This window comes from Lolium perenne, chromosome 3, assembly GCF_019359855.2.
Source record: "Lolium perenne isolate Kyuss_39 chromosome 3, Kyuss_2.0, whole genome shotgun sequence".
Lineage (NCBI taxonomy): Eukaryota > Viridiplantae > Streptophyta > Magnoliopsida > Poales > Poaceae > Lolium > Lolium perenne.
Genome location: NC_067246.2, coordinates 348330827 through 348344716, shown reverse-complemented (window position 1 = coordinate 348344716; position 13890 = coordinate 348330827).

Here is a 13890-nt window from a genome sequence, read left to right as displayed (position 1 = left end):
ATTCAAATTTGGTTTGAATTCATTCAAACAACTTAACTTATAATTCAATCATGCAACTTAAGATTTTAATGTAATATCACTTCTCTCTTCTCAAAACCCTAATCTAGATAAGTAGGAACCAGTTCATCGCACTCTCGAAACCCTAACCCTGTAAGGTGTCGAGAGAGAAACCTGTCCCCCTTCGATGCAGTTTTGTTTTAAAAGCGCGAAATTTCCCCGTAATTTACCATGCAATGCACATCCCTTCTTAAAATCTACCCCTCGATCGTCTCTAAACCTGGGATATTACACGTGTCCTGCAAGTGGGTTAAGCCACAAGGTCCTCCAAAAGGGTTTGACTTCGACGTGACCAAAGCTGAGCAAATTTTCGACCTCTTACTCAAGGAGAAGCAGCTAAAGTTACCCGAAGGCCTCAAAACCCCCACGGCACAGGAGTTGAACGGAAAGCCATATTGCAAATGGCATAACACGTTCACCCATACCACCAACGACTGCAGGGTGTGGCGTCAGCAGATCCAAATGGCGATAGAACAAGGGTGTCTAATCTTTAGCCAGTACGCCATGAAAGTCGACACGCACCCCTTCCCCGCCGTTAACATGGTGGAGTGCACTTACCCTGGGAGGTGCCAGCCAGGTTTCTCGTTCAGCATTAACATGGTAGGGCCTGGGCACCACTCTGGTAAGGACAGAGACGAGGGCAACCGCTCTCGTAGCAAGGGCAAGGAAGAAGCCGTTCCACGCGATCGGCTCCGACACGATGGCAAGCGCTACATCACAGAGGGAGAGGTGAAGAATGTGCGATATCAACGACCTCTCTCTGATCATCTCCTCAACAAATATGTGAGTCAGTACGACCAACGCCGACGAAACAGCGACGACGATGAAAGAGATCGTCTGGCTAGCAGGGACGCCAGGAGACAGCGTCGGCATGATCGAGACGAGGAGAGATATGAGCGCCATGCCAAGGATAAGTCAAGAGAGCAAGACGACGTGGACAAGCACTGGGACTGTCCCTTCTTCAAACACTGCTGGGATTCAGGAATGAGCCGATTGCCTACAATCGGCAACTGCCCAGAATGTAGACAGAAGAAGAAGAGCACCGGAGACGTGTCAGTGTTCAAGCGTCTAGGACCTCTCCCATCTCGGAACAAGCAAGCTGAGTCCTCTCGGGTGGAAGATCTCGAGGAGTTAGAAGATGACGATGAAGAAGAAGAAGATAAGTACCACCGGCCAAGGTGGTGCCCTGATGGACTCAGCCGTTCCCAAAAGCGTAGGGTTCAGCGACTACGTGGCTTGGAGGAAGCCGAAAGGTTGTACCTGCACACGTTGAGGAAGGCGCGGCCCGATCTGGCCGCGAAAATTCAACGAACCCTGGACGAAGAGGGTCGACCACAAAAGATGGAGTGGCGCCCCAAGCAAAGGAAAGCCGATGATGAGACATCGGCTGGTACAAACACGATGTAAACCTTCATTGAGCAATACAATCAAAATGGGGGCCGATTCCAGCAATCGGCCCATATTATCCTTACCACACGTTTTCCCTGTGTTCAGTGTCGATCTAACAGGTGACGGAAAGCTAGGGTATGGGTTTACATCGGCTTGTGAGCTCGAAGAAATCGGCATTGGCCATGTCCGCAGAGCCGATGTTCAGGTATAGTTCTTTGGATAACTGCAGAGCCGATATCTGCAGTAACCTGACAGATTCGGCTCGGGGGGCACCTAGTCAGAGGAACATGTGCGATACATGGGCAGTGAAATGTGAGGGGCCGATAGAAAAATCGGCCAGTAATTTTTTTTTTCATAGCCGATGCACAGACATCGACTTGAGGAAATATGCAAAGACAACAACATACAAGTAAAGCCGATGCGCAGTCATCGACTTTAGAGGTACAAGTTCAGCAAAACATTTGTCAGTTTACACAGAGAGGCTTTACTGAAGAAACACTTTGAGGGCGTGAAGGGCGTCAGCACGGATACGATCCACCTCGGCGATCTCGGCCTCGTCGTCCTCGTCCTTGCCCGTCACCAGCTGACTGCTCAGGGCACGAATTTCAGCCAGATCGGTCTTCAGATCGGCTGTGAGACCCTTTGCTTCCTCTCGACAGCGGGCAATAAGGGCTTCCTTGTCTTGGATAAGCTGCTTAGTCACCCTGACCCTCTCTTCAAGGTTTTCCAGTTCCTTATGCACGGTCTCGAGTTCGGCACTATTGGCAGAAGTGTCAGTCTTGGCGTCTAAAACAGCCTTTTTCTCGTTGAGCCGTTGACACTTGTCTGCAATATCGGCCCTCAATGGTAGCTGGGCATGACGAAGGATAATTTTTTGACGAGCCGATTGCACCCTTGACCTGAAGACCGATAGAGTCACAGCTGGCCAAAGCTTCACCTGCAGTGTCACTGGGAGATGGGGCTGGATGTCTTCGAGGATACCTTTGACTTCCTCGGGGTTTTCAACCAGGGTCTCAACTGAGGAAGAGAGCAAAGCCTTGAGACGCTGGAGTGGACCATGGACCGTGCTAGGACTTGGCTCTTCACCTGCCTTGGAAGTAGCTGGTTCGATGGATTCAGGATCGAACGTCAGCAAGCTTGAAAGATCACAACCCTGACAAGACGAACAAGAGTGGTATTAGTATACAACAAAGAAAGGGATAGAGCCAAGGGAGTGGAGTGTACCTCTCCCAAGGTAGGAGGAGCAGCCGATGTTGTGATAATCGGCTTTTTCGTGGACTTGGCTAGGTTAGCCACTTGGTCAGCCACGATCGTCGAGGTGGCTAGGTCTAGCGTGGCGGACGGCATCAGTACCTCCTCGACGTCTCCGCTAGAGGTATCATTGGTCTACAAAAGGAAGTAATTAGCCGATCTGAGTGGCACTGGGTTAGCATGAAATATAAACCAGGGAGGTAATTACATTTGAAACTTCCTGGCTTGATGGAGAAGCTCGTGGGTCTTTGCGAGCCCTCTTGACGCATCGACGCTTCACGCGTGACCCTGTTCTGATCGGAGCTTGAAGGGCAGCAGGCTCGGGAGTTGACCTTTTCTTGGAAGCCGATGCTAGCGAGTCCGTCTGGCTCTGTGTGGTGGATCTCCCGGAGTTGCCCGGGTTCGAGTCCCTTTGGCTGGACTGTGCCTCCCCGCTGGAGTTTTCTTCGGTGGAAGTCTGTAAAAAGAAGTACAAGCATGTTGCGAAAGACTGGGAGGACAGATAAATTTAGCCAAGGCATGAGTCAGCTTACGTGCAAGCTTTCTTGGGCAGGAGCTTTGCGCTTCAGGGTCTTTCTGGCAGCTACTTTCCTCACTGCCTTCCTCGCCTGGATTGAGGCTCGGGGGGCAACTGGCCCCGAGGATGCTTTACTCTTGGGAGCCGATTTCGGTGAAATCGGCTGGCTCTCCATTATGACCTTCTTCAGGGGTGGCGAGCTCTGGCAGAAGAGAACCACCGGGGCTGGTGGAAGGAATTTGAAGGGGGAGCCATCGGCTTGCATGGGCTCCGGGCCATCTTGTTGCTGCCAAGAGATAGAGTCAGGTTACAGACAATTATCATGAGCCATGGCAAGAAATTTATAAGTACTGGTACCTGGCCTGCAGGAACGTCATATTCGGCATCAAGTTGTCTCAGCAACGGTCCTAGAGCTCTTCTGAAGGCATGGGTCTTCCACATGGACCACCAAGTCTCGAAACCATCGGTAGTGGTGGTGAAACGGAGGTTGTGGGGAATTGGAATGGCCAGAGCGTCAAAGAAGGTATAGCACCTTTGGCTAGTAAGGATGTCAGGCAGTTCAGCTCTGCTTGCTGTCAGGTGGTGGAGAAAGAAGTGTGGGGGCACCTGCCCAAGACCAAGCTGCCGGGCTACTACTACCGGTTGGTAAGACTCATAACCAGGCTTGATGATCCGGTTTGAGGTACTCATGCCAACTGGGAGAAAGCAAGGACGAATCATGATAGAGTACAAGTGCCGGGTGCTAGCATCATCGGCAAAGTTATCCAATCGGAAGGAGACTGGGTTCTCAAAGTTCTCCGATTCAGTATAAGGAAAGAACAGGGGGTTGTCCAAGCCTTGAAAGAAAATCTTGAACCACCCTGCTGCTTCCTTAGGGATCAGCCTGCTGCCTGGGAGACCATACAAAGCTTGGCCATAGCTGGTGCATCGGATCTCCTTTCCATTAACATCTGGGAAGGTGCAGGTGGCCAAAGGTGGGAAGTCTGGGATCTGGTTCTGAAAGTACAACTGAGCCCATAACTGAATAAACCACCAGGGGCCCCCGGTTTTAACTGTCTTTTGAGAGAACAGTTTGACAGACATCAGTTGAAGAGATCGATAGACCTCTCCAAGAAACAGTTTGCCAAGGCCAAGGTGAGTGCCTTTGGCAAGTTCATAGGCCAGGGAAAGGTAATTCTTGGTTGGGGCGAGTGATGGGCCACAGAATATGAAGTGCTCCAACCAGAAGTTCAGGAAGGCCGTATGTTCTCTCTCTGTCACAGGGCCTTTGGTTTTCATATAACGATTAAGGTAGGCACCCCAGCTGGTACACTCTTTTTTAGAGGAAAGGGTGAAAGGAACCTTTGGCAACTTAAATGCAGAGGGGCTTGGGGATGCAATGTCTAGGCCTGTGATCATGGCCACGTCCAGCAGAGTTGGTGTCATAGGGCCGTGGCCAAACATGAAGCAGTTCAGTGCATCAGACCAGAAGTAGCCGATGGTTTTCAGAATATTTTCATTCTTTTCAAGGGGAGACAATGATAATGACAAGGCATCGGCTATCCCTATAGTTTCCCAGGTGGCATAATGAGTTTTTGACACTCTATTGTACCATGCCACCCAACCCTCAGGAGGATTAGGCCAGGCTCGCAGGCAGTCGGCCCAGGAAGACAGATCTAAGTTCTGGTTCACGAAGGGGATTCTGTTAGCCTCGCATGAGATTAAGAGAGCGGGACTCTCGGAAGAACGGGGACCAAGACACATAGAATTTGCGAGAGAAGGATGTGGCAGCAGGATGTCTGAAACCTAAAATTAATAACGGAATAGGACATTAATTCAGGTGTTTGCTGTCAGTCCTAACGTTGATTCGAATGGCGAGAGGCGGTTAAAGATTACCTTCAGACCGGAGACCATGGCGTTGGTATTGGATGATTCCGCCATTGGATGCGCTGTGGAGTTGGGGCGGCGCGGTCGAGATCTGAGATGCGGGTGGCCGTGAGTTGGAACTGCTCGGGCGGCGATTTGGGGATCTGAGTTTGCTTTCTCAGATGGAGGTCGCAGGTTACCGTTTGGAGGGGCAACTGGGTTGGCCTTACTCGCGTTTTATGGTAGAGGCCAATGCGATGCCATCGGCTCTTTTGGGGATTGTTTGACTTTGACTATCGGCAAAAAATTGACTGGGAATACTTCTTCATTAATAAAAGGGGATTCTTACAATGAAGAGCCGGTTGCTCAAGAAGGGAGGAACAAAAGAAGAGCCAATTGCTCAAGAACTACTAATCCTACACTACTAATCCTCGCTGGCCTCGTCGTTGGCATCGTAGCTGCCGCCTGCGCTGCTTCCGGAGAGTTCCTCGTCGCTGCTGCCCCAGCCCTCGGCTGGAGCTTCCTCCTCCTCATCATCATCATCGTCTTCGCTGTCCGCCCAAGCGCGGAAGCGCTTCACCGGCGGATATCCAGCGGAGGAGGAGGAATCATCCTCCTCTTCTTCTTCTTGTTCCTCCTCTTCTTCCTCTTCTTCTTCCTCCTTGTCGGAGGAGGTGGGGTTCGCCCAGGAGTGGAGGTCGTCCTCGCTCTCTCTCTCCAGCTCCCCTTCGATGAGGAACTGGAGGTCATCCGCCCCATCAGTTAGGGGCAAGTCACCATCTGACCCGACGAGGGCCTCGGGTGGGCCATCTGGCACGAAGTCGAAGTCCCACTCTGGCTCACTCGAGGAAGAAGATTGGAAGGAGAGGCCTGATGAGACGGAGGAAGAAGAAGACATTGCTACAGGGAAAGAGGGTTTTTTGGTGCCGATGGCTAGAACAGAGCAAGGGGGTGAAGAGACGAATCGTTCGGCACAGTTAAATAAGGGGAGCATAGTGGAAATTTAATGCCATTACAGTTTCCGAGGAAGTGATGCTAAGGCTATCAAATCTTGCAGAGGAGTTGAGAAGGCGAGGCATCATGATGAAGAATACTGCGACGGTTCTGCTCTGCCACGACATGACCCGACGAAGAAAAAAAAAAGCAGAGTGATTTTGGAATTATCAATTCCAAAACCAGGGGGGCATGTGTTATCACCAGAATTTGACTGGATTAGAGGTGGGCTGCGATCAAGGTTGGGCTTGAAGAATATACATGGAAGAAATACGTGAACCGGCCTTGTACAAGAAAGTTTGGGCTAGTTTGCCCGTGTATCTGTAAATATAGTAGGATACGTGTTGGTTAGTTAGAATTTGGCTCGTGCACTGTTGGGATTATTCCCACGATAGAGAGTCTACAGACTATAAATATGTATCTAGGGTTATTGAGGAAAAACAACAATCACGTTCATCACAAACCAATCTAGGCGCATCGCCAACCCCTTTGTTTCGAGGGTTTCTTCCGGGTAAGCATCATGCTGCCTAGATCGCATCTTGCGATCTAGGCAGTACGCGTTTATTCGTTTACCATGCGTTGCTCGTGCTGAAGCCTTGTTGATGGCGAGCAACGTAGTTATCATAGATGTGTTAGGGTTAGCATTGTTTTACCACGATACATGCTTTCGTCCATGCAACCCTTAGACGTCTAGCCGCCCTTACTCCTATCTTAGGTGTAAGGGCGGCATCTTGCTTGATCATTATCTAGTAGATCCGATCCGTTATGATTGCTCCTTGTTCTTCAAGGATTAGTTTAATATCTGCATAGTTAGGTCTTGCAATCGGGTTGAAGGATCCAGTAGCACGTAGGGTGTAGTTTGCTAGCCCTAGACAAGATGTTCCGGGGATCAACTTCGTGTTGGTTCTTAGGCCTTGTCTAGGGTTGGTTTATTATCACCGTGCGTGGCTGCCAGGCTCAATCACGAGTAGGATGTTCCGATTATGCGGTGAAAACCCTAGATCGTCGTAGGTCGTTTTAGCTATATATCGATCAAGCAGGACCACCATGTGATCGTAGACCTCATACAAACCATGGGTGGATCGGCTCCTTGAGCCGATTCACAGGACAACCTGAGAGCCGATCGAGGCTCGTATTTAATGTTTACGTGTATGCCATGCAGGAAACTAAGCGAAGCAAATCCATCACCTTCCTGATCAGGTATAGATCAGGTGGCACGCCCTTGCACCAGCATCGGGATGTGCGTACCAGGAGCTTTGCGGGCCGTCGCTCGGAGGGACCAGGGCCAGCCGCAGCCCTAGGTTGTTCCCGGCTCTTCGTGTTGCCAGCCGTTGCTCGCCGGTGGGTTTCGGACGCCAACACATACCAAAGAGCAAATGTGCCAAATTTCAGACAGAAATCTGGGCTGAGCAAAGAGATCGAAAAATCCTGAGCTCTTGAGCAAAAACGCGAGTGAGAGAAAGCTGGTGTCGATTTTTTTGGGAGAGAGAAGAGTCTGGGAGGAAGAGATGCTAAAGTGGGGCAAAGGGGGACCCACACACCAGGGTGGTGCGCCCCCCTTGCTGGCCGCGCCGGCCTGTGGGGTGCCACCCTGGGGTGCCCCACTGATCATCCCCAGGTGCTCCCGGGTGCATTTTCGAAAAATAGGACCAACGGTATAATTTTTGTGAATTTTTGAAAACTTTGAAAAATGCACATTTCTGGGTATTAAGTTTATTATTACTGGACAGGAAATTTTTTGGAATCTCTAATTCACTAAGGAACTTTGCAAAACAAAAGTGCTACAGCAAGTAAAACAAGTGGAGGAAGAAAGAGATGTTGTTTACCTCCTCTATGCATATAAAAAGTATTTGTTAACAAGGTTGATCAAGTCTTGCCACCAAATAAATTTTACATAGCATATGAAGAAATAAACCTCAAATCAATCATGTTACCTTGAATTGTATTGATATGGATCCAATCATAAGACTTTGATATCCTTCTTTAGGCTCATATATAGGACAATCGATAGTTCCAATTTTGATAGTTCTCACATTAGAAATAGTATTAACTCCACATACTTTATCAATCCTCGTGGGGAAATAGACGGTATGCTCCTTATCATCAACATTGAAAGTAACTTTTCCTTTATTGCAATCAATAACAGCCCCTGCGGTGTTAAGAAAAGGTCTCCCAAGAATAATAGACATATTATCATCTTCAGGCATTTCCAACACAACAAAATCAGTTAATATCAAGCAGTTATTAGTAACTTGAACAGGAACATCCTCACATATACCAACAGGAATAGCAGTAGATTTATCAGCCATTTGCAAAGATATATCAGTAGGTATCAACTTATCTAAATAAAGTCTCTTATAAAGAGAAAAAGGCATAACACTAACACCGGCTCCCAAGTCACATAGAGCAGTTTTAACATAATTATTCTTAATAGAACAAGGAATAGTAGGTATACCTGGGTCGCCCAACTTCTTTGGAACTTTGCCATTGAAAGAGTAATTAGCAAGCATAGTGGAAATCTCCTCATTGGGGATTTTCCTCTTGTTAGTAACAATATCTTTCATATACTTTGAATAAGGAGGCAATTTAATAGCATCAGTCAAAGGGATTTGCAAGAATAAAGGTTTCATCCAATCACAAAATTTATTATAGTGTTCTTCTTCCTTTGATTTTAGTTTCTTAGCAGGAAAAGGCATTTGCTTTTGTACCCAAGGTTCCCTTTCATTACCATGTTTCTTAGCAATAAAATCTTCTTTAGTATACTTTTTATTTTTAGCTTGCTTTTCAGGTTCATCTTCAACTTCTTCTTTATCAGAAGCATCTTTCTTATCATTATCATTACCACTATCATGTTCATTACCACTTTCAGTTTCAGCATCAGAAATAGAAATACTATTAGGATCATTAACATGTTCAGAGGATTCTACAACCTTTTTATATTTCTTCTTCTTCTTTTTCTTAGAAGGAGCACTAGGTTCAATGCGTTGAGAATCTTGTTCAATTCTTTTGGGATGCCCTTCAGGATATAGAGGATCCTGGGTAGAGACACCACATCTAGTTGTTACTTCATAAGCATGTTTCTCTTTAGAATTACTTTTTAACAAGTCATTTTGCACTTTAGTGAGTTGATCAATTTGAGTTTGAACCATTTGGAAATGTTTAACAAGTATCTTAACATCATTGGAGGTTCTCTCCACAATATCATGCAAATTACTAATAGCTTGAGAATTTTCCATTAGATGATTCTCTACTCTCATATTAAAATTTTCTTGCTTAACAATATAATTATCAAACTCATCTAAGCATTGAGCAGGAGGTTTTGAATACGGAATATCTTCCCTAGTAAAGCGTTGAAGGGAGTTTACCTCAATCATGGATGAAGGGGAAATTATCTCACATATATCTTCTATGGGAGGTAGATTCTTCACATCTTCGGATTTAATACCTTTCTCCTTGAGAGACTTCTTGGCTTCCCTCATATCTTCATCATTCAATTTAATTAAACCCCTCTTCTTCAATATTGGCGTTGGAGTTGGTTCAGGTGTATTCCAATCATCATGATTCCGGCCTATTTTAGCCAATAATTCTTCACCTTCGTCTGGAGTTCTTTTCCTGAAAACACAACCAGCACAACTATCCAAATATGCTCTAGACTCAACGGTTAGTCCACTATAAAATATATCAAGTAAATCATGCTTTTCCAAATCATGTCCAGGTCGAGCTCTGATAAGTGAGCAAAATCTTGCCCAAGCTTCTGGCAATTTCTCTCCATCTTCCTGGTCAAAGCTATAAATTTTCTGTAAAGCAGCATGTTGAGCACTAGCAGGAAAGTATTTCCGAAAGAAAACATCACGCAAATCAGTTGGACTTTTAATAGAACCAGGAGGCAAATTATTATACCAAGTTTTAGCATCATCCTTTAATGAGAAAGGAAAAATTTTAGCGACAAAGTAAGTACGCATCTTGACATCATCAGAAAACAAGCTACTCATAGAAGAAAGTTCAATCATGTGTTCTACAACACTTTCTTTTTCAGTTCCACAAAAGGGTGCTTTCTCTACAATAGCTATATGAGATAGATCGAGAGAAAAATCATAATCTTTATCCTTAATGCATATAGGAGATGTGGCAAATTTAGGATCAGGAGATAACTTATGTCTAACAGTATATTGTGTGAGAAACTTTTTAATTTTTCTTGCATCAGCAGTAGCATTGCATCTATTAATAAAATCATCATTAAGCTCCACATAATCTTCATCAGGATCATCACTAGAATAATCAAGTTCAGGTGAATTAACAGGTGTAGTAGCATTTTCATTAGGAGTTTCAGCATTTTCAATTTGTCTAGACCTAGCAATTGTAGCATCTAGAAAGGATCCCAATGAACCACTATCATCAAGTACAGCAGAAACATTATCAATACTATGAGAGTTTTCAGATTCAGCAGAAGTATCAGCAAGTGAAGCTTGCGGCGGTGAAACAAGTTGACTTATCACAGATGGTGAATCAAGTGTAGCAGAGGTACTCAGAGTTGTACCTTTTCTTGTAGTGGATGGTAATATGGCGACTTTAGGATCGCGAGTTTTACCCATGATGGAGAATTTGCAGCGAACAATATCAATCCAAGTGAACTTCCAAATAAAGCTATGCTCCCCGGCAACGGCGCCGAGAAAACAAATCTTGATAACCCACAAGTATAGGGGATCGCGGAGTCTTCGCGGGAAGTAAATCCCAATTTATTGATTCGACACAAGGGGAGACAAAGAATACTTGAAAGCCTTAATAGCGGAGTTGTCAATTCAGCTGCACTGAAACAGACTTGCTCGCAAGAGTTTATCGATAGTAACAGTTTTATAACAAAGCAGTAGTGAAATAACAAAGCACAGAGTAATGAGAGACAACAATAGTGATTATAGTAAACAGCAGGATTAAAATACTGTAGGCACGAGGACGGATAACGGGCGTTGCATGGATGAGAGAAACTCATGTAACAATCATAGCAGGGCATTTGCAGATAATAATAAAACGGTGTCCAAGTACAAAGCAATCAATAGGCATGTGTTCCATATATAGTCGTACGTGCTCGCAATGAGAAACTTGCACAACATCTTTTGTCCTACCAGCCGGTGGCAGCCGGGCCTCAAGGGAATCTACTGGATATTAAGGTACTCCTTTTAATAGAGTACCAGAGCAAAGCATTAACACTCCATGAACACATGTGATCCTCACATCACTACCATCCCCTCCGGTTGTCCCGATTTCTGTCACTTCGGGGCCATTGGTTCCGGACAGCGATATGTGTATACAACTTGCAGGTAAGATCATAAAACAATGAATATCATGATGAAACAATAACATGTTCAGATCTGAGATCATGGCACTCGGGCCCTAGTGACAAGTATTAAGCATAACAAGTTGCAACAATATCATCAAAGTACCAATTACGAACACTAGGCACTATGCCCTAACAATCTTATGCTATTACATGACCAATCTCATCCAATCCCTACCATCCCCTTCGGCCTACAGCGGGGGAATTACTCACACATGGATGGGGGAAACATGGCTGGTTGATGGAGAGGCGTCGGTGGTGATGATGGCGATGATCTCCTCCAATTCCCCGTCCCGGCGGAGTGCCAGAACGGAGACTTCTGGCTCCCGAGACGGAGTTTCGCGATGTGGCGGCGTTCTGGAGGGTTTCTGGCGACTTCGACTTCTTGGTCGCGATTTTTAGATCGAACCCTTTAAGTAGTCCAGAGGAGGGCGTCGGAGGCCGGCCGAGGGGGCCACACGCTAGGGCCGCGCGCCCCCCTCCTGGGCCGCGCCGCCCTAGGGTGTGGGGCCCTCGGGCCTCCACCTGACTTGCCCTTCTGGCTCCGTGAGTCTTCTGGAAAAATAGGACCTTTCGCATAAATTCCGAAGATTTTCCTGAAAGTTGGATTTCTGCACAAAAACGAGACACCAGAACAGTTCTGCTGAAAACAGCGTTAGTCCGTGTTAGTTGCATCCAAAATACACAAATTAGAGGCAAAACAATAGCAAAAGTGTTCGGGAAAGTAGATACGTTTTGGACGTATCAGTGCCATACAATCTCTGGAAAATCTCCTCCTTCGCCCGCCTTGCCTTACTAAAGCTGACCGGGAAGCCAATCAGATCTTCCGCGGTTTTTTGCAGCTTCTTTGTACCAAGGGTTATATCTTCTTCCACCGCCACTTGCATGATATGTGATACATATTTTGCAGTGACGTTGCGGTGGTTGTCAAGAGCCCCCAATTGCTCGCAGCTATGGGGTTCTATTTTTGAGATATGCCATGGCTGACATACCCCAGGGCTCACCCGAGCGATAACTCTCCCCCTGCAACCCTCATTCAATTTGACGCATATGACTTTCAGCTGCCTTCGATCAGACTGCTTCACTCTGTGTTGCCGAGATATGGCCAACGCATACCTCTTGACTGCTTGGTCAGCCGAGTCCTTGTCTGGAAAAGTTTGCCCAACCTGCAGACTCGCCTCCCCTAGGCCTGGAACAAACCGAAATTCATTGCTGATGGTCATTGTTTTTAAGAAGTCAGGGTCCATTGGTGCCGCAACCGCCCTCCGGGAAGGACCGACGCCTTCTTCGTCGGAGGAGGATTCAGACGAAGAAGAACGAGCGTCATCGTCCAACGCCTCTGGCAGTCCCCTCCACACGCTCGCTAATGTCAACGAACGCGGACCAGTATCCTGGCTTGGCAGCAAACTGGGCGACCATCTGCTCCGATGGGCCGGTGCTATGGCCTGCAGTCAGTGCCTCATGCTCTGATTGTCCTATCATGCCTGCTGCAGTCAGGGCCAAATGCTCCGATTGAACGATGCTCGGTCCTGTGATGATGGCCATCTCCTCTTCACCAGTGCCGGTACTACTTCCGGCACCATCATCACCTGATATAAACTGAACATACACCATGGGCTCTCCGTACATAGTAGCACCAGGTGTGCTTGCAAACCTCATGTACGTACCCCAATTTCTATCACTCTTTACCTCCCGCAAACCCCAACGGGCAGGTGTCCTATCATTCCCTCCTACGACGATGAGAGCCTCAACGGCCATCTTCTTCCCACGCATGTCGCGCCCAAACTGTGCTCGGATGCATCTTCTAACATCCAAAAAATCTCTATTGACCATATCTGTCACTACAACTTTCATCGACTCGCAGCGCGACACATCGACACCAGAAAATTCGTCGCGTACGACGTCTCCATAAAACACTAACACAATGTTAATCGTACCTACCGCACAACCATATTTTTAAAATTATATTAGATTACAACACAACAATATTTAACATGTGATTAACATTTTTAAATAATCATAACACAACACCGTATTTAATATTTTTAACAGCATTCCATAATAAGTACGGACGGATTTTAGTACCTCAACTTTAGCCCGTGCGCTCCACTTCTAATTATATCTTAAAATAGTTCCACCTTATTGCAATCAAAGCACTTCATCCGAATATGCACCATCACTTAATCTAATTAGAAGTTGATCATTCCTACGTGATATATTTCTACGCACATAAAATCATATTCTAAATATTTTCGCATGTTGCATACATAAAACATATATTCTAGTTCGCAAATTCAATTAGCTATGTATTACATGTTGCATATCCTAATATATTACTCAATAATGACTACAGTCGTTCTAATATTTTCATCCTACCTATGCATGCAAATTCTGCATGCAACTACAGAACATGCATTAATCAAACTAATTATAGTACACAACTAATTAGGTTCTAACTACATAAATAAAATAGATCATGCTTTCTTGTTTAAATCCTTACCTTGAT